Source organism: Perna viridis, chromosome 14 (assembly GCF_037379345.1).
Source record: "Perna viridis isolate PV_CMFRI_1.1 ecotype Kerala chromosome 14, ASM3737934v1, whole genome shotgun sequence".
NCBI lineage: Eukaryota > Metazoa > Mollusca > Bivalvia > Mytilida > Mytilidae > Perna > Perna viridis.
Window position 1 is genome coordinate 22,082,096 of NC_142458.1, and position 24,990 is coordinate 22,107,085.

The 24,990-nt window shown below is 30.6% G+C and overlaps 1 protein-coding gene across 9 annotated transcripts in view; it reads left to right on the plus strand.

Annotated features, from left to right (window-relative positions):
• LOC148598642 (uncharacterized) overlaps positions 1-24,990 on the plus strand; it is a 114,844-nt gene that overhangs the window by 77,176 nt on the left and 12,678 nt on the right. Inside the window, exon 1 of one of the 9 annotated variants that reach the window (XM_088560213.1) lies at positions 9,974-10,302. The exons of the other annotated variants lie outside the window; for them this stretch is intronic. The gene's annotated coding sequence lies outside the window, so the exon portion shown is untranslated. Of the gene's footprint in view, positions 1-9,973; positions 10,303-24,990 lie in introns of those variants that run through there. 9 annotated transcript variants of the gene reach the window in all.

Genomic DNA, 24,990 nt, shown 5'->3' on the forward strand with positions numbered 1-24,990 from the left:
GCTTAAGTGCTACTTAAGAGGTTAGTTCATGAGGATTAAGGGGGGGGGGGGCATTGGGAACATAAGATTCTTTTGGGGTCATTTTGAAATGTTTAAGTTCAGGATTTGAAAATGAACTAAATAAAAATATAAAAGGGAAATAAAATGCTTTTGCTTGTCTGATTCAACATAATTATTGTGCTGAAATTGGTTTTAGAGTTTATGAGGAAGGAAAAGCATCTGAAATTACTTTTATTGTTTTAAGGGACATGGTGGGAAAGGTTATAATATGTCAGTTTAAGAAGTTTAAGGGGATCTTAGAAACTTGTTCATGTTTGTGAATGGATGGACTTTACATGCAGTAGGTATGTCATATAAGGTTTCAATTTGAAATAATGGTATTGGGCTTTGTGGTCAATCAGAAATGATATTTTATGGAAAGATGTGAAAATATCTCAAGTAACAGATGACAGTCATGGATTGGTCTTGATAGTCAGGGTTTAAGATTGTATAAAATGGTTTCTTTTGGTCTGAGTAGTTAACTGTTAGGACCATTCTGTTAAATAAAGGGAACCATGATTCTAGCAGAAATAAAAAAAAATGTAATCCAGGGACAAAGACCAGACATGGAAAACAGACACACTCAACAAAGAACATGAAGTAACTAAAATCATACAAAGTAATGATGTCATGGTAACTTACAGTTTGAAGTTTAGGATCATGTTTGTTTTGAGTAAAAGAATGACAACAAGTCATGGTTTTCACATTTTAGGCAATTCAAAAAATAGTACAAAATATGTTTTTCCATGGTTCTTTATAATCAAGAATTTATTTTTTACTGGGGTTTTACTAAAAATACATATAAACTATGCCTTCACATTACTAACCTAATCAAGTCAGTGTGAGTGGCATTGCAATATAGCTGCTAGCTTTCAATTGTCAAATTGGGTGAGAATTAAATAAAAAGTCTCTTAAATGTTCAAAGATCAAAGAAAGAAAAAAGGATCAAAGGACTTGGATTGAAATTTTAATTTCAAAATGTGTAAGTCTTGTTCTCATGTGCAAGAATTGGCAGTAATCTGTCAAAAGAATTGAGTAAATATTTCTTTGTCCTTTCTAGAATAAATTTCTTACGATAAGATTTCCTCTCCCAATATTGAATTACTTCCTCAGTAGTTTAATTTAGCATGTTCCATCCTATTTCAGGTGGGTGCTCTTGCTCACCAGTTATATACAGTACTGCAGTGCTTTGAAGTCAATTTCACACATAACATACATCTTAAGTGTCTTTACATCAAAGTGCAGATCTGTAACAAGGTCAAAATCTAGAAATTATACGAAGAGATATGAGGTTAAGTTTTACACAATAATTATATCTAGTTTAAATTTACCATGAAAACATCACACCCACTAGTTTGAATGTAAATAATGTTTTTCTGAAGAAAATAATTTTTTTTCTTAAAGTTGCACCAAGGATTTGAATGAGGTAAACTTTATATAGCAGTAGAACTTATTTATGGAAGTCAAATTTAGCACATTGGATTTCAATGAAAGTGTGCAGGTTAGGTGTATGGCTACCTCCCTTAATGTAGGAAGGGGTCTTTTCTAATTTTTATGCTAGTAATTTTCTTATTTTCTTCTTATAAAGCAGAAGCAGATCATTATTTTTATGCAAAATGTCAACATTCATAACAGTGCCTTAAAAGGAAATAACACTTTGATGGGTCCATGTCCAGTATATGTCCAAAGAAATTTAACTAATATGTCCAGTTAGTCAACTTGCAAACTAAATCTAAGGTAAGGTCCAAAATCCTTGCTGTCAATTTTAACTGGTCGTTATTGAGTCTATTTAAATTAAGTTTTCAAAAATTTGGGTTGTCAATTTTAACGGCCAGTAATAAGCTTCTTCATACCTAAAGTGCAGCTCTACTCTAATAATATCAGATGCATAGTGTTCAAGCAGGAAGGGTCAATTAGAAATTAATCGCTTGGAAACTTCAAGTGGCTTTTGTGGCGATACCCCTTCAAATTCTGTTCTGTACACGGTAAATGCCATGAATTTGATCACGCTGTACACCACTATTATTGTTCCTTTCAAGTTAGCCACATTGTGTAGAGTATCAAATGTCGAAAGGCCAAAAGAAATAACAATGTATCAACTGTAACCCAGTATTTTTTTCAAACAACTTTGCGTCATATAATTGAGCACCCTGTTATAATAGACACAACCTTTAATTTTCAAATTTGATGTTTCTGATTGAAATTGTCCTTGGCATTGATTTAAAAGTTGCTTTTATTTATTTTTTTTTTTTTTTGAGAAATAAACAATAACAAAGCATTAAACCTCTGTAAGTAAAAAGAGGTATTTACAAAACATCAATTTAATTGGCCAGGAATTTGTCAACTTTTTGTTGGCAGATCCAGTGGAGGGTGGCTTGGGTTTAACCCCCCCTTTTTTGTTGGAGAACTTTATGTATAATTTTTTATTTATAAAAGATGAGCATGGAAAACACACACACACACACACTTTATGAATTTCTTGGTATTAAGACTGACCCTCCAATTAAAAATATCTGGATGTGTACAAGTGATAATTGAAAATCATGTAAATTATGAAGTAATTTGCTTTCCCTTTTGGGAAAAGAAAATTCTGATGAATAAAGTATCAAATATGATATTGCCAAATTTAGTGCTATTATAAAATTTAGTACAGATTAATGTGATTTTTTTCCTTCAAAATCCAGTCTGGATAATTGCAGAGAAAAATTGCTGATGAACATTAAATTAAAACTGAGGTGACGTCAACTCTGTCTTATTCATAGGTTCATTTTTATAATTTTTCCAAATTTGTTCTTGTCAGTAATTACAGAACAAATCTGATATGAAGACATTCACGAGAAAACAAAAAAATAAATATGTTACTTCATGTTTCAAGTTTTGAATAAAATTGTACATGATGATCTTTAATATGATTGAAATTTTAGCAGGAGTCTAAACAAGACTACCGATAGAACAAAATTGTAAAAAACAAGAAAAAAAAATTACAACAAAATGTTAATGGAAGTTCATGACTCTGTACAATATAATGCCCTTGACATCAATATTATGTCTGGAATATTTTTTCAAAGAATATCATAGCTTTGAGACCCAATAAATGGTTATACTGCAATTATATGACAAAGATAAAGTCTCAATGGCTGTAATAGAGGAACAATACCTTAAAATGGAGAAAAAACTTTAAACTGTTTCTTTTATCATGTGACACGCTGGAAGTTTATGAAATATAATTGCAAATTTTATAAAAGAATTCGTCTTGGTTCTTAAAATGTAATTTTTCCATCTGTGCAGGTGCTTAGTTACTTTGTTATAAACACTGGTTAAAATACACTTACATTTAAATCGTGACCTTTTTTCTCTAAATTTCCCCTTAATTTGAAGCACTCGTTCCAAAAAATCTGGTTCCATGTGGATTCAATTCATGACGAAGGACCTTTATAAAATTGAACTTAGCAAGTATTGACTCATTTCTATTTGTAAAAATAGAAGATCTGGTATGATTGTCAATGAGGTAGTCCTCCACCAAATGGCAAGCAATGAACAATTTAACTTCTACAAGTCACCACACAGTCTTCAATGATGGACAAAACCCATACCATAAAGCAAGCTGTAAAAGTCCCCAAAATAAATGATCTGAAACAATTCATGAAAAAAAATTGACCTAATCTATAGAAAAAAACATAAAACAAATAACAGTGAAAAAAAAACAACAACCACTGGACTACACGTTCCTGGCTTGGAATATCAACAGAAACAGACTTCCTTTGAAATTCGTGCAACTTCTTCTTGATCTGTTGCCTTTCATCTAGTTTTGCTCTTGTTCATGGATTTTAATTCAGTTTCAGCAAAGCTCACCAAAGTTCTCCACATGGTTTAAATACAAAACATGGTCATAAAACAGGAAGTTGATGGTGCTGGAATCTGAAATCAACTCCAGTGATCTTGCATACCTATCTGTATAGCTTTTCTCAAATATGAAGTCTACAAAGAGAAAATTATAGTGATGCACAGATAAAGGAATTTACAGACTGGCACCATACCTTCCACTTTCCAAAAAGGGGGGTGGGTTTATTGAAGAAATACATGTAGAATTTGTACCTTTGCATTGGAGTTAGGTTTTGCTGATGACTTATTTTTAAAGTACTGCTATATATAAACTACAAAAAATTGGTGAAAAACCAACACGTTTGACATCAAACTGCAAAAATTTGTTCTGCAAAAATAACTGATTTTACAGTACAACATATTTTTTTCTGAAACTGTTTGTTGTATTGTGGTCCAGAGGTGAGGGGGATGTGATTTGATTTTTTAAATATTTAGCACATGTGCTGATGTACTGCACGTCTGTAATTACTTGTTGAATTTCTATTTGTTATAGTAACCAAGTTGATTTTTACTCTATTAAACTGGAACCTTTGGTCTAGAATATAACCAGCCACAATGACACATTTCTCAGAATTCAGAAATTGATTCGATAAATGTAAAATGAAACCATGTCTGTCTAACAAATGTCGCATTGCATGAAATTTGAGCGGTATACATTGCGTTATCACTGTATAGGCCTAAACATGCTTATACATACGGTCAGTGGAAGCTACATCAACAGTCCTATTTAACTTCATGCATTCAGTATTTTTTCCATATTTATATCAAAGTTGTGTTTTCAAGTGATCTATCTGGTTACCTCTATCATAGATTCCTTATAAGGAGAATAAATGAATCAGTTTAGAGTGTTAGAAAGACAGCTTTTAATCTGAAGGTAATCTTTTACTCATTTATTGCATGTTTATTTTCATATTTTTAATTACTTTTTGTCCAATGTAGATTTTCATCCAGAACATGTAGATATTTATACAATATTGGTCAAATGTAATTAGATTCTGACTCATGTGAAAAACAATTTTTTTAGTTTGATTTCTGAGAGTCACCTGTTGAACAAAATATCAGTATGTGTGTAGCATTGAAAAGCCAAACAACTTTTTCACATTTGATTCTACCTATTAATTATATGAACTACAGTGTATATAATTATTTTTTTTTAGTAATCAACTATCTTTAGGGTTTTTTTTTGTTTGCTTTTTTTTGCATTCAAGATTATTTTAAATAATCACAGAAAAAAACTGGAACACTGAATTTCTCACCATCCCAGTACAATAGTGGCCTGCATGAATCTTAAAATTCAAAATTATTCCCTGCTCAATCAAAGTGGATTAACAACAGCAATCAGAAAAGTAAATTTATGCTTTACCCCTATTTACATAAATTGCTTCAGTGGTAAAAATCCTCCCTTTTTCATACTTCAGTTGCTATAAAACTCTCCTGAATGCATTGTAATTGCTGCTTTGAAGTGCGTTCATTCAAATATGCTATTACAATATAGCACTTGCAACAGCAGGCAGTGGCATAACTAAAGACCACAAATGCAATTTGAAACAGCAGTGGAGTAGCATGTTACACAATGACAAGTCTTTACCCTGCACACATGTCTTGTTTTAATGAGATCATAACAGCTTCATATGGAAGCTGAGATTTTGTTTTGTTTTGTTCAGATGTTTTGAGGTGCAGGTTTTTACTCAGACAGGTGGCACTTGGGATTGTCACTTGTTAACAATTATTCAATCCCTATATTTCATCTACTTTTGTTACCATTTGTATGACATAGCATTGCCTCAGCTGTAAGTTTTTTATGTTAAAACCATTTTTTATGTTTTTGACCAAACTTTTGTAATCTTGTTTTATTTCATGTTTTTTTCACATTTTTTTCAGTATCAGTCACAGTGTATTTTGACAGATTTATTATTGTTATGCATTAAGAAATATCCATTGATTTATCTTTTGGCAATTTTTAAAAATTTGTCCTTTTTATCTGTAATAAGATGTATATTATCTTCAGAAGTATTTTATCTCTGTAATGTGATGACTCCTGCTTTCAAGATGATCTGTCTGTATTAAAAAATAGATTTTTCAGCTATCAAGTTCTAAAACATTCCAAGTGCATTTTAGATCATTAGAATTTATCATAAATTTCCCTTAGGGCGCCCATCGTTCCACCCACGAAAATAAAAAACGTCACAAATTAGAGCTGTTATGTCATTCAGTGCAGGGCTACAAACATTTACTCTACATAATCTTTTCCGCATTCTTACGTAACTGGTGCAAATCAATAATGCACCACGTTGCAGTATTCATCCTTGAACTTCAATGTTTTGAAATCTTATCACGGTGTTACACGGTGTATTGTAATGTAATACTGTGCACTTTGCAGTGCATTTTATTATTAGTTTAGACTTGAATCAAGTAAATCGTGTGAATAAACTGAGGTTATATAATATAATATTACTACAAGGTGACCTTGCAAGTTTTGCATTGTTGTACAATAATCAAAATATTTAAAGGTGAAATTATATTTTATGAATAGAAGAATTGAAAAAATGCCTTAATATGTTTTTGCATGAATACTTATCTTTTGATAATTTTTGAATGGAAACTTGGTGATAAGATTAAAGATTAGGTGAACAGTGAAAATAACAGGCTGGGTATAGGTTAATTTTGTGATGGTGACAAAATTTGGCATGAGAGGAGGAAAGGGGAAAATTAGCTTTGCATGTCATTGGCCATTGACTGTATTGTATATTACCTATCATTGTCATCCAAACATAGACTGTTTCCTTAGCTAAATAACTCATAAACGTTTTGCACTAATTCCAAAAAATTACATATACTCAAGACTCTTTGGTTCCAAAATTCTCAATAGTCTTTCTGATGTTAGGAACACTTTTAATTAATAAGTAAGCATTTTGTTAAGCTTTACACAAAGTAAGTCTGGAAAACATTATAAGTAGCACTCCAGCTAAGAATCATGCAAAATAAGATTCATGGGTAAAAAGCCTACATATTTTTATTTTTTGATATTTTGTTTGAATAGCCACAGTAAACAGAAATTAAAATTCAGTTCTTCGTATAACCTGTGTTTTTAGGAGATAAAAATTGTATAGAATGCACTGTAGATTTCAAAATTAAGGGAGGTAACTCTATAAATGACACTCAAATACAATAGAATCTATTAGAATTTCAATGTTGATTACCTCCTAAGAGTAGACAGATAGGAACGAATAATTACACATTTCATAGTATAGACCCATTTAACAACTTAATGACAAAAATAAAAGTATGTAGCCTTTTTGGGGGTGTATCACATTTTTCAGATTTTGCATGATTCTTACATAGACTGTTACTTCAATATACAAGTACAGAGATACTTTATAAACGTGTAAATGCCAATATTTTTTTCTTCTGAAGTAATATGACATTAACAAAGCATGACCAAATGTAGATATATCTAGAACTGGACTCTGCATGGTCTGAAATAATTGGATGTGGTATTGAAATAAAGAACTTGGCATTTTTTAATATCCTTAACATTTAGAAAACTAGATAAATCCCAGTGTTAAAAGTTTGATGTACAGGATAAAAGACAATTTGATTATTAAAAAATACATAGCATTTCCATTATGTTGCACATTTCTAAAGGGTACTGAAATTCAAAACTGTCACATCCAATTTTACTTTTAGTAATGCTGTTTTTAGATCTAAATGCATTGAGGTGGTATAATGATAATCATATCTGGAATTGTCGCATTTGATTTTATGTATTTATAGAATTTCATTTTTGAAAAATTAACTGACAGCCAAGGGAGATAATAACTAAGGGAAACATATATTTGCTATAACAAAAGATGTCAATCTTTGCAGAATTTGCATGGCTAAGTTACTTTTGGCAGTTTTAAAAGTTCTTAAGCTGCAGAATGTAATTATTATTAGATTGCATGTATCTTAAACATTTCTTGATATAAGAAAGCTTCTAATCTACAGACCATGATATTGTGTGCTTTTTTTTATAGTTTTTTTTTTTTTGTAACTATGAGTTATATTAACTTCTGTGTATTTTTATATCCCCCCCCACAACACACACACAAGTGGGGGTATATTTGTAATCCTTTTCCCATTGTCTGTCTTTTGGTCCATCTTAGATTGATCACAATTATTTTGGCTCTCACTGGATGGATTTATTTCTAGTACATTTGTAATGTATATGGCTTGATAAAGATGCAGCATACATTGTTCTTAGAGACATATTGCCAATGAAAGGATACCATATCGGAACATCTAGCACGACAAAATGTGCAGCTTTATGTTTATTTTTATTTTTTTTTTTTTTTTTGCTTTGAATCGCTAACTTTTAATTTCTATCAGTCAAGCATTTCGATTTTAAACTTAGGAAATGCAAGTTATTGGCTCAACAAAAATGAAAAAGGAAGAGCATACCTCATTTATGAGCAACATGGAATGTATTAGAAAAGCAGAGGACATTTGCCCTACCAATGCTTCCATGTTTCCAGTTATTAATGGATCAAGCCAGGGTTGCTCATTTACATTTGTTGCTATGTGTGTTATTTTGATTGTATTGTTTTCCTTGTTGTGTTTGTCTATTTTTGTTGTCTAGTTGCTATCCCTGGATTATGTTTTTTTTTATGATTGCCGTTTCTTGAATGCTGTCAAATTGAAATTAAATTCAATATATGCCTAAGGTTCTTTAAGTTTTTCTGTCCAATTAAGCATAATGACAAATTTTAAAGTTTAAAAAATATTTTGGAAATGGGGGTCATGACATAACTGCAAAAATAAAAATTAAAAGATTTGGTATAGGTTTGTAGGTATAAGATTTTATTTTCTATCAAAATGTAATTAATCTTAATTCCATAATATTTTTCTTCCAGCTTGACATTGAAGGTTACTTAGTATGCAGAAACCCATTTGTTACATTGCTTTTAAGTACAAGTCCATTTATTAGTTAGGCAAAAGGTGAAAAAAAAGAGATCATAACATTCTCCATCAAATATTTGAATAACGCTGAAAGAATTTATCTAAAGAGGATACAACCTATTCTTTTTTTCCTGACTGTTGTCTTATATTCCCTAGAGTCACTCAGTATGTATTATTATGAAACAAATTCCTTTATAGAATAATATTTTTTAAAATTTTTTGTAGGAGTATATGAATAAATATTGCCGAAAACCATTCTTCTATACGAAGCAGAATATGAGGATAACTGTATTATATATTGGAATAGACATTCTTTGTGGGAGTTAATTGAAAATCTTAATTGAAAAAAAAAAATAAATAAAAAAAAATAAATAACAAACGTAAGTGCAATTTGAGTCACACTTAAAAGTTCTTTCAAATAGAATTTTTATCACTTTTTCTCCTTTGATTTTTGCTCATTTTTTAAATATTTTGTTTACGTATTAAAAGCACTAGTAAATAATCAGCCATAATTTTACATGGAAGTTTTGAAGTATTGTGCTGTTTATAATTTGCCTGCATTTTAATTTGGCCTGTAGTTTTAAATTAGTATATTTTGTACACATGGCTATTCATCTGCAAGATGTATTATAAGTAAACTCTCTCAATTACAAATGGTGACAGTTGTCTTATGGCTAAAAGCATTTAATACAAAGTAAAAACATGTTTTATTTTGCTGGGTAACGGTTTATGAGTCGGAAGGTCTAATTTTTTACCTATCAGAAATTTGTCATGCATTTCAATTGTAATAATAACAAATGAAATTCCCACATTAGGTAGTGGACCAATCCTTTCAGTAAAATTTTCAACCACCTCGAGGCAAACTAACAGTCCACTTAAGTGGACCGTCGATGTAAGACATTTCTTTATCTCGCTCCTAGATAGCCAATCGGTCTAAGGGCCTTTTATGTACAGTGGTGTAATCAAAACTCAATGAATAAACACTGCAGAAATTTGTACCTAGGTGAAGAATTTAGCCCCAAACCAAACAAACTTTAATTGAAATACCTGTAGATAATTAAAGTCATTGGTCAGTTGTGTACAATTTGCACCTGTGTGTGGTCACCTTATGTCCATATCAAAGGGATTATTTACCTGTACTAGACCCTTTGTTGATTATTAGGTAATCTTGCATACCTGTATTAACAAAAGCTGGAAATTACTTTGTAACAAGAGGAATTTTGATTGTAACTCAACAAAGAGATAGATTGGTTGCATGGGCATTCTACACATTAGGGTTTCTCTATGGGAAATTGCTCAATTAATGACTGCCTATTGTATACCTGAAATTGTGACACCTGTGTACATGTAAACTTTTATCTTCCTACCTGCACGGAGTATAGATAATAGTGAAATTTACGCACTCTGTTTTGAAATTTACAAAGTTTGTAAAGGACAACTCAGGTATGTTTCAATTTTTATTATTTGTTTCTACATGTACATGTATTTCTTTCTTAACTGTTAAATCAATTGTCCCCTTTATTTTTCTTTCTTTCCACATTAAATGTTCTTTAGCCTCCATTGTGCAGTTTACGCAATTGTTTTGAAAGAGAGTATTTGTAGTAAAACTTAACATGTTGATTTTGGTATATTTTTAGAATTGATAATCTTGAAAATTGGACCTTGACCAAATTTAGGTAGTACAGTACAATTTCTACCTGTAATTTTACTAGAGTACAATACAACTCACTGAGTGCAACTGTTTTCTGTTATGTAATTTTCAAGATTGTCCTTTGTGTGTGTGTGTGTTTAATTATCTCAATGTTACATGTATGTGTGTTAGTACAGTACTTGTCAATTTCTGACAAAGATTAGAATTCTTTTTTTTAATATTTTTCCTCTTTTGTTATAATTACTATTTCATGTTTCCTGTTCAAGTTTTATGTAGGAATTTCATTATTTTTTGTTTGGATAGAATTTTGCCAATGACTTTGGTTATCAACCATGTAAAGAGAGCTATTTTAAAAGGAATGACTGAAATATTGATTTATAGCAATTTTTGAGAGTTTACCATCACATATTTGTTTGAACAAGAATCTGTGGACAAAAGTGAGTAATAGATTGTTAATCAGGTACAAGAATGATTAAAAATCAATCCTTGTGTACTTTTCTTTGTGTGGGTGTGACACAATAAACAATAATTTATAAACTTGGATACATGCATAATGTAAGTTCTATAAAGAGTTTTAGTGAAACATTTGTTACAACATTGAATATCATTAAATAATATAGTAATCCAAGGATTTTTATTACATCAACTATACTATCCTTGGATAAATTTAGAAATTATAAATTCCATGATTTCTCTGTTTTTCAATCTTGTTTAAATGTCAGGCATCTTAGTTTCGTTACTAGATTCCAGCTGCCATATATGTGAAAAGATATTTCAATTGTTGGTTTGAAAAATGGGTCATGCTTCAAATGTTTCTATTTATCACGAGGAAACATCACAAATATTTAAGATCACATTATGACATCAATTTCAAATATTTCTACAATTTAATATGCATTAACCATTCCTAATATAACTGTAATAGAAATCTAGTATGAATATATTGACCGAATTTTGTATGCAAATTTGATTACAGACATATAGTCTTTATGCAAATGATGTGCAGTTAAACTCTTTAACACCAATAATTATGACAAATTTATTAGGGGTCATGCTAATGTTTATTCTAGAACACATGCATGTCATAATTTACTTATACACAACAAAGGTGTCACTCAACCTAATTATTGATTGTAACCTTGTCCAGGTAAATGCAATTCACCTGCCAGCTCAGGTGCAAAGCCTACATGTTATTGTGATCTGTTTCCATCTAATTCTTAATTAATTATTGATGTCTCTTGCCAGTGCATTCAATATGATATTGATGATGACCAATCAGTTTTATATGATAAAAGAGAACCAAAGTATTGTGAGAAAAAGGGGGGATTTTGTTTCTTGTACTTGAAACATGTATGTAACATATATATATGTTTTGAAAATTTAGTGCAACCAAAATGTAATTTTAACCATTTTTAACATTGGTCAAAGGAAATCACATTAAAGTTCTACTTATTACAATTGCAAATTTAAGCTACCTTTTTTGCAATCAATGAAAATGTTCTGTTTTAATATCTTAATACACAACATTTCATGTTCTTTAAAAATGGTTAAATAAAAAAAAAAAATTAAAAGTGGAGGCATGTATTGCCATCACCTGTACTTGAGTAATTTGTTTAAAATCTGCATGAAGTCCTACAGGTCATGATGATATTGGTCAAGTTATAGATAAGAAAGTCAAAAACTGGACCAATAAAACTTGGCAGAACATGTATATGCAATGGTCAAGGCCAAATGTAGGAAAATTTTGAATTAGATTTTCAATTTATTCTTGCGCTGAAAGGCAACATATATTTTGTGGCAATTTGTATTAAAATCAACAGGAAAATAATTGAATTGAAGTTTTATTAACTGTGTATTAGGATAAGCAGTATACAACTTCATATCTCAAGGACATTCCTTGTGTTTGTTCAGCTTTCTCATGCACTTCTAGATAAAAAAAAAAATTCATTAACTTATTTTTATTTCCTTCTTTCCTAGTCATTCAATGATGTTAATAAAGTAAAATCATGTTATCAACGGAAACATTTTTCTGTAGTCCAGTGAAGTTTTACCCGCAGGCTATTGAAATTTTAGTTATGGACATCTCGACTAATTATAATGTAGCAATATCATAAATTGTACAATGTTAACAATTCACGGTTGGCGATTTGACACTACATTTAGAAATTCAATCATTACGGACACAATTATTACTTTGGTGTTAACTTGACAGCACAAAAAAAAGCTTCCTTTATGAACATTAATATAGGCCAGGTGACGTTATACATGGACAGCATATTTTGTAATTGTTTGAATAAAGCCCATGCAATTGACGGACAAAAAAATAAACTACAAAGAATATTTTATGGATACTGCTGTTTGATTTTAATGGAGTATCGTCCAATCATAGTGTTTGACAATATAGCACATGTTCTTTCGACATGGGTTTTAGACGTAAAGTTACTCAACAGTAACAGAAATGAATATTTATTAATCGTAATTGATGAGTTGGATGGACAATAATGAAAAAAGGATTGCTTTTATACTTTTATTTCATTTTTTTCACTTTTTTTTCCAGTGAAGGAGTTTTTAATTACATTTTTAACATAATGTACAATAGCTATGGCCAATGTTTTAATGAGTGGTCCACAAGTCATTTACAACCCTCTGGCTTCTTGACCGTTTCATCTTCTTTTGCAAATAGGTTATTTTTTGGCTACTTTTTTTTTAAATTAATCCTTGGTCACTGGACAGATGTCCCCATTTTCTATTGAAATGTAAATTTTCTTACAAGTGTTCTTGTAATGTTACTAAAGACTGAACATATTTCATGTCCGTCTTACTGCAAGGCGACTGGTCCCCCATTGAGTTATGTCTAGGTCCAGTTCGATAGCACAGACCTCCATGGAAAGGTATGAAATTGCATTATAATTCTAATCTGTTTGGAATAGGTTAAAGATCTATTTTACACTTGGTCACTTGTTTGAAAGTAGGCTGCGTATGTTGTGTCTTCAGTCCTTGTATTTATATGGATCATTAATGATTTAAGTTTGTTCTGCATGGAGTTAAAAGCACAGTTTGGAATTGTGAATTAAATACATGTAAGTTTTATTGTATCTTCTTGGCATTATAATTTTTTTTTTTTGCATAACTTTGAAGCTAGAATTTTTTTAGGGGAATTTACAACAAAAAAATTACAAGCACATTTTGTTGTTCAAGGTTTGTATGTCTACTATGTTCTTATTGAAAAAAGAATAACTTTTCAAAATCTTAAAAGTATTTTTTGGTATTTCAAGAATTATTTTAAAATTTTCATGTGAAATTTGAAATATGACACCAACAAATTGTCACATATAATTGACAATTTTTTTTTAGGTGAAAGAAATTAATTGCAAACTTTCCTAATTGATAGATAATTGATTAGTGAGATAATCTGACATTGTCTGTATAAAATCTGTTTTATCAGGAAATTTGATTGGAATAACACTAATTAAAAATTTATCTGTTCTTCATATCAAATTATGGTGTTCTTAAATTGCACAGAGCAATTAGGCAAATTAGAATTTAAACAGGAATGCTATATATTAATAGCAAAGTTCAATTTATCCACCTAGTCCATACAGTTCACATCAACCTTTAGACCTATACTGTAAATGCATTCATTTTCGCTGTGTACTGATTTTCACTATTTTCCAGTTGGACAGAAAACTGTGGAATAAATATTAAAACTTTATAAAGCTAATCATTTTTTAAAACAGCGAAAATTGAAACTCCAATACTTGACAGAATCTGTGAAAATAAGCATCCCTTTAGATTTAGTATGTTTAGAGTATGTAAATTGTGATGAAATTATAAGTATGTAGGTAACAAAATAGCTTGACTCTTTATTTATGTATTTGGTTGTAGTAAGCCTTTAAGAATTAGCACATGCTTCATAAATGTTTTGACAAATTAGTGATGGATTATATGTAGACAATTTACATTGAAGTTTTTCAATTTTTTTTCGGTATTGTATTTATAATTTACTAATGTGTGCTTTAATACCTGATGATAAAAATAAATTATAAAAGAAAAAGATTAGAACTTTTCTCCTTTTTAATATATTTTCTCTTTTTCTGAAGAAATGTGTATCAAATAACATTTTTAAAATTTCATTGCAAATAAAATATAAATCTTTACATGAATTGTGATGTTAAGAAATGATGAGCTATTAAAAATGGCCTGTGGCAACAACTTAGGAAATTTTTACCAATGCAGTATAAAGGCATCATTTGTACACATTCGACAGCCTTGAACTTTGAAACTCATATCTTACAAGAAAAAAAGCAGTATATCTTTTATCATAATGAATGAATACCCTCTGTTAAACTTAATAAAACTGAAGGGGAACATGGGTTTTTTTTTAAACTGATACTCCATTAAACTGAACAGGTTGGTACCAGTTACGATCGGAATCTAGTAGGATTATTTAATGGAGGTCAGCAATTATAAACAGATCCTCTAAATTTAAATAAAATCAAAAAGGATCTAATTGAATTTTATTGTATTTGTTGACAGTTTAATTTCCCCATTTTGACCCTCATTATTAAATTTCAATGTTTAAGTTGGTCAGAGTTGAATGGTTGGTTGGTAAGTGGTTTTTGTGCAGATAATTGAAGATTGAAGAGATAGTTTTTTCTCTCATTGGAGATCTTTATATCATTTTCTTGCTATAAAACATTTTCCCCATAGGGTTTAACTTAGGGGCATTAAAGAACTCAAATCTAGCTGTCCAAGGAAGAAAATAAAAATCATGCCAGTGCAACTTTCACCGATCGGTGAATCCATGAATACAAAAAAATAAGTGAAGAATGAAAATATAGTAAAATATTTTATTCAACCAATATTTTTAACCCGAAAAATACCTGATTGTCAGCCATAGTTCATTCTTGTTGAATTAAATTTTTAACTTATTAACCATATATTAAAAACTAATGGAAGTTGAATGATACTTTGCCCAATATCTTCTTCATCAATTCATTTATTAGATGTTCAAAATCCCTATTAGCTGTTTTTATTTTAATAAAAACTTAGGTGATCCTCTCAATCTTCTGTTTTATATACAACCTAAATTTGGAAGCAATTTATTACTTAAAATAACTTAATAGCATGCTTAAAAAATATTCTGCTGTATAGAAAGTTTCATTAAAGCTTAAATTTAAATGCTATCACTAGATCTTGGAATTGTTGTTGTTGCCATGGCAATTTAGAATTCATTTGGGATTTTAATTTGGGCTATGATGTGCTTTCTGCTTCAGATTGCTGTGAAATGTTTGTCCCATTATAAAATGAGATGTGATTAAAGGGTGCAAACCACCTAAGGGAAATAACTGTAAAAATCAACAAAACGTTTAATTTTGTGACATTCTGATATCAAACTCAAAGCATCTTCGTGATCAAAAGTTTTATTGATGAAGGTACTGTATGTTTATTGAAATCATTCCCATGAAATCTTAAAATTTATATATTTTGCTTCTTTTTTCAAAGTAAAACACAGAATAAAATTTTAAGAAATTTATATGAGCCAAATAAATTTTAGAGTTAAATAACATTTTTGTTTTGTATTGTATTGTATAAACCCATTTTGGATTGAAGGATTTGATTGGTTGAACACAGGTTCTAGATATGAAGGAAACACAGAAGATGTCTGCTTTAGACCAGTTTCACTGCATTATTAAATCAGAGGAATTGTGAGTCACTTTCAGATCAAGGTTTTAACTTAGTTTAAAGGTCACTGGCCATTTGCAATCTATTGTTTAGAAGTAGAAAAAACTGACGGGGGTGGGGTGGGGGGGGGGAGGGCAGGGAATGGGGATGGGGATGAAGTCTCTTGATACAACAATTTGTGTTTCTTGACATGATTTATACAGCTAGAATTTTTTTTCCATGAAATAAATATTAATCTACAAATGTACATATTGAAGGAAATTTTTTATGATGCACTTAAAATACTACAACAGCACCCATTAACTAGGGGTTCAATTAATAGAATGCTTTAATAATTTATAAGCATGTTCATGTAATTACATGAAGTGAAATGAGTTTGCAGAAAAGGTATAGAAAAAAATTCATGGGTTATCTTAAATGTTCTGAATCTCCCAATTGTGTCAAAACTCATACCCTCTTTTTCTTCCAATTGTAGGTAATAAAAAGCTGAATATTTTATATCTACAAGTTATTAAGCCTTGTATTTCATATAAAGGGAAAGTTGTCTTGGTCACTTTCCATTCCCCCCTTTTTGGACCTCTCTATGCACTTTACCAATTATTTAAAGAAGTTAAAGATGTTTTGACTCTGCCAACATGTTGTTTCATGTTACAAGTGCTATCTTTGATAACTTCTGCATCCAGGTCAAAAAATGAACAGTCAGTTATGTTATAAATTTGAGGCCCAAAGAGGGGATGCATGGACTTAATTTAAGCACATAGTATTTCTTTGGGTGTTAAATAAAGGAGAAACGAGGTAACAGAATTTTAGAAACCTATGCTGCCACAAAATTGAAAATGATGACCAATATGTAATAAATGAGACTGATTTCGATTTCTGTAACAGCTCAAAATTTCACTTATGTGGTAACCCCTTTTCTCCCCTCATCTAAGCAAAATTTTTACTTGTCAATATGTTTATTTTTGCATGCCATGCATGTGTATAGGTGTTAAAAATCTTGTTTCTAGTGCATTTATTCTTAGTTCTAGTACAGGGATATAATTATGTACATATAAATATCCCACAAGATTTGGTAACATGGGCTTTCCATACACCCTAAAAAAATCATTTAATTTGTAATTCAGAAACACTTACAGACCACATTACTAGTGTCATTTTGTCTTTTGGTTGTTGTACCTTTGAGACGCAAAATTATATAGAAAATGTATTAAATGGCACTTTGCATGAGTCCAGGCCCCAACGCCAAAAAACTTTAAAAATAGAAAATTCTGAACTTCCATGGTAACTCCAATCAAAATCCTTGAATTTGATAACGTCACTAACAGTTAAGAATATTCTCAGACATAAGTAATTTTTCAAATTTTGTGCCACTGGGGCTAGAAACATTTTTTGTTTGGTGGGTGGTTTTTTATTGTACCTTGTATCGCCTTTACTATTTGGCGATGTTTGAATTTTACATGGATTAAATTTGTACTTAAAGATTTCTTTTAAAAAATAAAGTTACTGTCTTCAATAGAAAACACGAGTAAACATTTTATGCATTCAAACTTACAAATAAATATATTGCTATACAAACTTAAATATAGCATTTCATCATTATAGTGCATTAAGATGTATGTGTGAATGAATCTTAGCATGTACATGTAGACAGGGATCCAGTGTACTCCATTCAAACATACTCCCTTTTAACCATCTTTGTCCTGATCTAAAGAGTGCTCATGTTGTTTCACAGTACAAAATTAAGTAGATTGTTTGCAAGATTTGTAATTTCGTTGAAATGAACTCCGCCCACTCATTGGAGAACCGACTGTTTAAAATGTGCACTTGAAACAGATGTGTCACTTTTTATGTGCATCATTAATTCTCATGATGTTAAGGATTGGTGTGAAAGCTGTGTGTCAACAACTTATTGACCTCTGTGACCCTGAAGTGTGGATGAGATTACAATTTTGCATAAATTTGTGCTTTTCAAAATTTCTATTTACAAGGCTTATTATGCATTGTCATCGTGTTGACAATAAAATCGTAAAATCAGTAAAATTGTTGGATTCTTAAGCATTTAATACTTATACAATGTACATTAAAAACCTGATCTTATTTTATCTGTTAATGATATTTATTTGGCATTGATGTGTGTTTATATGTTTCGCATTTCATATCTACGCACTTTCAATTTTTTCATGGTTATTATTAAGAATTTGATGATGTCCACTTTTGCCTGCAGTAAAAAGGATATGTATGTTTAAAAGGTAGGTCTATCACTGGTGGATGATTAAGAAATACAATAAAAAGAAGTCTTCCCGATATGTTGCGTTATTGATTTTATTTCATCCAGTGATGTCTTGTGTATATCCGTCGCTGCAGCTTTTTAAGAAAAATAACCTTCAAGTCATGTTGTAAGCAGAATCAGTCAATGAACTTTTAACCATGTATTGTTTCAAATAAAGTCTCGAATCATAGGCAAGATTTGACCTTAAAAATGGATATGAAATTTGACCACTCATATAAGATCCATTTTTTATGATCACGTCTGTTTTAAAATGTGGTCTTTAAAAGTACTGGAATGAAATAGAAATTTAAAAAAATCATGACACTAAAGATGGTTAATATTTCAACCTTTTATCCCTATGTCTTCCAATTGAGAAGACATTTTTTTATGAAGGAATAAACTCAAGAGTCCCAGATTTATGTTGGTACAAATTATTAAATGGGAGAAATGAATTTTTTTTGTTGTGTACAGTGCAGAAAAGTTGAGCAAGTTGTTCGTCCCAGTCATACCATTTATTTTTATTGGGAAAATTCTCTCTGTAGATTTTAATGCTGTGATACCTGTTACTGTGATACCTGTGTAAACTGAACCACTTTTGGTTCAGACTGGTGTTCACTTTACAAATGTTCAAAATACATTTTAATGGATGTAAAGGGATTTTAGAAGTGTCTGTATATGTTCTTTGAGTTTTTGTTTGTATCAGGTGGGATCAGATTCCATACCAATCTGCCTCTCTTCAGATTCATAAAACAAAGTAAAAATTGTGTTTGTTACAAATATGAAGTCCTTAAACCAAGTTTCATGATGATGTAAGAAATAGAAAATAAGCACATTATACAAACCTACCCTTATATGGTGCAAAGAAAAAAAAATAGGAAATCTGTCAGAAAGTGTATAGTCCCACTTCACTTTTAATTCAGCCCTTCTTGTTTGTTCTGCCAGAAAACTATTATTAAATTGTCATGTCAGATTTCTTCTTTCTCTGTATCTATGATTTCAAGCAAGAGGTTTACCACCCAGCAATGAAAGCCTTATCTTCCAGCACAGAACAAATTGGCCTAAGCACAACTTTCAGTTAAATGATTGAAGATTAGATTTCTGAAACGTTTTTTTTTTAACTTGAACTTGCCAGAGGTGTTTCAACTTTACATGCTTATCATGTTCGCATATGTTACATTTGATATAGATAGATGTTAATAATTATGCAAATTTATGCAAATGACCTTTTCCTGATCATCAAGACATTACTTTTCACTATAATATTAGTCGTTTTGTAGAAAGATCTATTTTCCCTTTACCTTTAATAATGAGTTAAGAAAATTCTTTGACAGATATTCTTTTTAAATACCTGTATAAATCAAACTCTGTATAATCCAAAAACCTGTCTAAACCAGACACTCATTATTGTCCCTTGATATCAATTGAATTGTATTTTGAACCTTGGTAAACAGAACTTACCTATATAAACAGAACCAATTTTAAAGTCCTAAAGGGGTTCAGTTTAGACAGATTTCACTGTATTTTCACTTTTGATTATGTAATGAATGGAGATTTGAAAGTTTTGAAATATTGCATTATGAGGTTACATGCAAGTGAAGGTGATGAAACTTCAACAAGCACAAGCATGTCTACAGTATTGATAATTATACATCTAGGTTGTTCGCTAAGATGCTTTGTAACCTGGCTATGAATTAATTTTTCTGATAGAGTCTGAATTTCATAGACAAGCTTGTTGAAACAAGCATGTTATAGAATTAATATTTATGCATATGGGTTGTCGCTAGGTGCATTGTGAAGTTGAAGGACAGGTTAATTGAAACTGAGTTTTGTAGGAGAATCTAGATTAGTTGAACAGACCAGTTGAACAGTTTTTTCAGTGGTTTGAGCCTAATTTTTACCTCTTAAGTTTTGTCAAGTCAATGTATAGTAGGTGTTTTTATACCTTAAAAAATTGTCTTTCTTTCATTTATCTTTTAAGGCAGAAAAAAATGACATTTTAGAAACAAACAAGGACATGATGGCAATTTTAAATCAAAGCTGTGTTGGTAACATTGCGATCAGAAGTTATATTTAGTAATTAACAGTATATTGCTTATAAATATATTTTCTTAAAGATCAGTGAGCATTATTTATAGAAGATAGAAGAATGTAGTTTATTTTGAGTTTGTGTTAGAAACTTCATACATGATTTACTGTGAGATTCTCCAACAAGAACTGAATGCTGTTTTTATCTCCAGTTTGGGAATGTCCCTACCAGCCATTAGAAACTACTTTTGAGGTCTGAGTTAAGGGTTTCACTGCTTTTGAGATCTGAATTAAAGGTTTCACTAATTTTGAGGTCTGAGTGAAGGGTTTCACTTATTTTGATGTCTAAGTTAAGTGTTTCACTGATTTTGAGGCATTAAGAATAGATGAATATAGTCTCCCGTCATTAGAATGAAACACCTACTCCCTTACAGTGATTTGATATAGCCAGCATATTGAATGTGTGAGATATTGTACTTATTATATTAATATTTCATAAAGGTCAATTTATTGTATAAATTGGTCAATATGTATAAACAGACCTTTGTATCTAGAGGTCACAAAGAGGAAAATTATAAAGTGCTGCTGTTGTTAATACTGGTGTCTGTGTTAAAATATTTTTTTGTTTTACTGGAAGAAAATGTTGCCATTGAGCTATAGTTTTTCTTTACATTGTACTTTTTCATTCTTCTATACTTTGTTTGCTATCAGCTAAATTTAAAGAAAAAAACAAATCATTGTGGAAGTCCCCTACTTTGGCCCCTCAACTTCATGTTATACAGATTGTATAGAATGCAGTTAGTCTATATATTGATTGACCACAATTCTTTCTACTGACTTGCACCATTTGTCAATTTCTCAAGGTTAGAAAATAAATATTGACACTTAATTCATTGGATATGCCTTCTCACCCACCCACGGTAGATTTCCGATGGCAGCTCAAGCATATCTACGAGAGAATGTGAGATTTAAATTCCATATGACGATGCATTCAATTATTTATACAGTAGTTGTTTACATTACAAATAAGGATTTAATAGATTCCTATTCATGATAGAAAACCCGGGATTCTATGGTTTTACACTGGATTGCAATTTAAAGCATTTGCTAGGTGGTCCAATTTCTTTCAAGGTCATTGAAGGGTTATAAGCCAGATGGAGTTGTTCCCCTTGGCTGAGTTACTACATTCATGCTCAGTCAAGTTATTGGTACAGAATGCTCACTACTTAAACCAGGTGGGAAGAAGTTTCTTTCCCTAAATTTTGATTAAAACACCTTTTATGATAAAACATGTAGTTTAAAGTTGATGATAAACTGTTCGGAACTATGAAAGAATAAGTAGTTAAGTAGATGCATTTTTGAACCATGATGGTACCGGAGAGTTATGCTTAAGTTGCTAGGGTACTACTTTACAATAGGTTTTGTTTAAAACACTAATGAATGCAAAAACCAGTATTAGACTTATTCTCATGTAATAAATTCAGTCATTGGTGCTTTAAAATACTATGTATGAAATTTTAAAATATTTTTCGTTCTTTTACCAAAGACGTATAATCAATCTGTTTAAAATTAAACAAACTTATTCCTTTATCAGTTAACATTCACAGTCCATCATGTCTTTTTTTTCTACATGGCCTTTCTGCTTTTCTACATTTTAAAATCTCATCAAAGTCACGATTAGGCCTTGCAGTCAATTTTCAGACAGCCGTAAAAAGCAATTTTAATTCTTCACAAAAGTCTGGCGTCAAATGCCCATATTTTCCATTAGAGGAGTTTTTTTCTTGCAATGTAATGTATCCCTGTAATAAGGTTGTCTGCAGACAAGAAGGTTTATAGCTATTGATTTTTAAGACTCTCATGCCACTAATTTCAAAACAAGATGTGGAAAAAAAATGAGATTTTTTTTTCTGGCCACAGGTTTAGTATTGTTGAGTACAAATATCAGGCAGGAGTGAAATCTTGCATTACATTAGATCATGTGTGTTTGATTTATTGAATAGGGTGTGTTGGAGTTCATGTATGGTTTGTCCTGTTTGTCTTTCAAAACCATGATATGAATAGCATCATTCCAAATATGGATTGTTCTGTTTACTATACTTTCATTTTTGGAACATTGCCATTATGTTGTTTAAATTTTATATTACTGAAGATCATTGAAAGAAATGTTATCATGAAGACTTATTCAACTAAAAATACAAAAAAAGGTCCCTGCAATTTAAAATTTTAAACTCAAAATTATAATTGAATGGAACTATTCAGCCTTTCTTATTTAATGCAGAAGAAAAAACTGGGTAACTTTTTATCTCAGCTCCTCTCTTCATATTTAATTCATTGGTGGAGTTACTTTTCTTTTATACCAAGTGATCTCTTACTTGAATTTTTAGTACCACTGGTGAATGAAAGTACTTTGGTCCACAAACTGCTACATATTTGGCAAATAATTATAGTGAGGAATTTCTGAGTTCTGCATCTGATGTGTGTTGTTTTAGTGTAGTCATGCATTTTATCATGGAAATTAAAGTATATTTTGCCTGCATATTAGAACCACTGATACTTCATACAGATTTGATATGAGAAGATTATATTTTGTTGTTATTTTTGTTATTATATAAAGATACTGTTTATTGGTCACGATGTCAGTGGTTTTCAAGAAGATGGCTACAGAAATCTTCTTTAAAGATCTTTAAATGTCATATTATTTTTAATTAGACCACGATTTTTTAAAAAGCTACCATCAATGTATAACATCGGAGTTATATATTTTATTTTAATACATGTTGCATCCTGAAAAAGATTTTTTTTTTGAAAGTTTTATTTTTCCCTTTCGTCATTGTTGATATTTTTCAAGCCCAATATTAATAGGCCAAAGTACTCTTTTCACAGACTGCATTGAAAGAATGTTTTGTGTTTCTCAATGCAGCTTTATCAAACTTTGTGCTTACTTTGGTTAGGAGTCTTTAAATATTGGTACCCTAAAACTGTGGTCGGAAAACTTTCACGGAACATTACTGTTCAGTGAATTCCTACCACACTGTATCCAACTGCTATTTGGTAATTTGATTTGTACCAAGCTCTCTGATTGGTTGGTACCCTTAGAGCCAACCAAGTTATTTTGTATAACTTGTTTTGGTACTATCACATCATTTATGTCTCTCAGTCAACTCCACATTTCAAATAATTTTAAGGAAAATGTTTTGATAACGAACAAGTTCTTAATATTTGATGTGAATCCATTAGAAAATAAATTAAAAGAAATATTTTTAATTGTTGCAGAAATAACGTGATTTTGGCAAGAAATAATACGGTTTGGACCAATTTACACTTTTGATAAACCTTTTTGCAGTTTATAAGTATATTAAACAGATGTAAACCATGATATTTTGTTTAACCTATACAAAAATTAGAAAAATTCCTTAAGGCCAAAATTTAAGTTCAGTTTGTTTCTCTTTACACTACCTACCCATGAAATTCGGACTACCACAAACATTTTATTGGCATTTTCTTACAAATTTAAAAAAAAAATATCAAAGCAATATTTTTTCTTCTTTGATAATGGTTTTTACAGAATCATATGAACTTTGGGTAAAGAAAACAACTTTTCCAACCTACCAACCCAAAGCCAGGAGGTTGGGTAAGGTAAGGGCAAACAAACATTATTTTAAGTTTGGCCTAAATGAAACTCATAATTTGTCTGACAACTATTTCTGTAAAAGTCACAACATCAGTATAAAGTGTCTGTATTTGGTGCTGTTTTGAAACAAATAACAAACACATACAATTATTTTTTCTTTGCAGCTTTAACATTACTTTGAAGATGGTTTAAAAGGCCAAAGTGTAAACTAAGTTTGATGAAAAACAAAATGATGTAATAATTATAAACAAACAATCGTCTTAAAAAAACATTTGAAGAAGTTTGTGAAAACAGGAGTGGAACCAAACAAATATTGCTGTGTATAAAGATATAATACAGGGTGTCAGAGTCCAAACTTCCTGTATTGGGAGACCTTATAACAATATTACAAAATTTAGTTGAACTGAAAATATGGTACCTGTAACTAATGCAAAAAGTCATCATAAAGGGCTTACATGCAAGTTTGGTCTTAGTTGTGTACTGCATACTTTGTGGTTATAGGATATCAAGACGTTATCTTTGCATCTGACCACAACTTGAATGTTACCTGTTCCTGTCCTTACCGTGGACGGATAATAAATTCAGCAAAAATGACCAAACATTCTCCCACACATTTATCAAAAAGTGCATAAGGCTGTACTTGTCAAATGTGACCATTTCACACCAATAAAATAGTACAAATATATCCATGGTGCGTCAAATAAAATATGAAGCACATAAATTTGTCTGAATAAGTATAACTGTCCATTTTGGTTCACAATTGATGTGTATTGTTTTTTATTCTGAATTGATTGTACCAAAATAAGAATTCATGCCTATTTTGTATATGCATTAGCTTATATTTTGTTTCTTCTGTTTGCTGGTTTTTAG